Below are 1,933 nucleotides of genomic sequence, written 5' to 3'. Positions count from 1 at the left end.
AATTATTTAAATGAATGGAGTGAAAGATTTTTTTTTCATACCAAGTAAGCACATCTCCAATCTCTCATCTTGAAGATATTTAAAAGGGGAGAAAAAAATCATGTTGATAAATCATCTAAATGTTTATTTCCAGATAATATTTTTATTCTGTAGGAAGTAAAAAAAAAAAAAAAAAACCTAAAAACCTTTATCATTTTTTTTTTTTTCAAATTGATCATTGCTCAACAGACACAGATTCAGTGTATACAAACAGGGGGAGAATTAATCACCTAAAACGATTCAAGAAAATTCTACTGCATTTAATAACCATTTTGTTTTCTTTTGAAGGACATTCAATGTTGTTTACATTGAATTTTCAGATATTGTCTGCTTTATTTTTATTTAAACCATGAAGACAGAAAATCAAACTTTTGGAGCAGAATTTATACTTCTTGGCTTTTTCCAATATGGCCAAATGAACACTGTCCTCTTTCTTACCATTGCGGGCCTCTTCTCAGTGACTTTGATGGGGAATATCATACGGATCCACCTCATTCGAATGGACACTCCGCTCCACTCTCCCGTGTACTTCCTCCTAAGTCAGCTCTCCTTCATTGACATGATGTACATCTCCACCACGGTACCCAAGATGGCAGCAAATTTCTTGTAAAATAGTAAGACCATTACTTTTTTAGGTTGTGAGATTCAAAGCTTTCTGTTTTTGACTCTCGGTGGAACTAAAGCTCTTCTTCTTGGTTTCATGTCTTATGATAGATACATACCAATCTGTCACCCTTTACATTATCTTGTGCTCATGAGCAAGACGATCTGTGTGTCCATGGTCACATGTGCATGGGCCAGTAGTTTTAATTCTTTAATACATACACTGTATGAATTTCAACTTCCATTCTGCAGATCTCGGATCGTTAATCACTTTTTCTGTGAAGTTCCATCTCTATTGCCTTTGGTGTGTCAGGACACCTCCCAGTATGAGTATACTGTCCTCTTTAGTGACCTTATCATTCTGCTACTACTATTCATAGCCATTTTGGCTTCTTATGCCCGAGTGCTTATTGCAGTGTACCAGATGAGTTCAGGTAAAGGGCAGACAAAAGCCATCTCCATGTGTTCCTCTCATCTGATTGTGGCAAGTGTATTCTATGGGACTCCTCTCTCCACCTATACAGGACCACACACCTTGCATTACTCTGAGGAAGATAAAGTGGTGGTGGTATTTTACAGTATCATTACACCTCTTCTGAACCCATTTATCTACAGTCTGAGGAATAAGGAGGTCATGGGGGCCATGAGAAGAGTGCTGGGAAAATGGATATTTGTACAGAAAATATGACTTTAGGAACCCTTTATAGTTTGAGACTGAACAACATGATCTGATTAGCCTACTGTCTAGAGAGATGTAAGCTCAAAGAAATGTTTACAAAATGAATAAATGTAACAATGCCTTGGTTTCTCCACTTTTCAGAAATAACTAAAGCATTGTTATTGGATCTGGGTGGATTTACTGTGTAAAAGCAAGAGAATGGTTGCCAGTTTCAAATTTATCTTCTAAAGCAATAGATTTAATTCCTGTCAACACACTGCTCCTATGTCATAACAAGTTTTTAGTACGTTTTTTAATATTCTGAAATAAAATGCACATGAAATATAATTTACCATATAGTACATAATATCAGGAAAATACATATGATGACCAAACTACAATATAGAGTAAAATGCATACATCCACTTATTTATTTACTTCTTCATTCGTTGAACAAGGGCTTTAATGCTTTAACTCTGTATGTGACACTGTTATAGGCACTGGTGAAATGGGATTAAACAAGAAAAAACTGACATAAGTCTCTGCTCTCATGAAGTTTACATTTCATCGTGGGGAGAAAGACAGTATATAAAATTAACTGATAAAGCGACCTTATATGAGTCGGAATCAACT

At 35.5% G+C, this 1,933-nt stretch overlaps 1 pseudogene; it reads left to right on the top strand.

Moving 5' to 3' along the window:
• Positions 1–352: 352 nt before the first annotated feature.
• Positions 353–1,334, top strand: LOC135229117 (olfactory receptor 2AK2-like; annotated as a pseudogene).
• The last annotated feature ends 599 nt before the right edge of the window (positions 1,335–1,933 follow it).

This window comes from Loxodonta africana (assembly GCF_030014295.1).
Source record: "Loxodonta africana isolate mLoxAfr1 chromosome Y unlocalized genomic scaffold, mLoxAfr1.hap2 SUPER_Y_unloc_1, whole genome shotgun sequence".
NCBI lineage: Eukaryota > Metazoa > Chordata > Mammalia > Proboscidea > Elephantidae > Loxodonta > Loxodonta africana.
The sequence above is the reverse complement of the archived record's forward strand: the minus strand, read 5'-3'. Positions and strand labels throughout refer to the sequence as shown.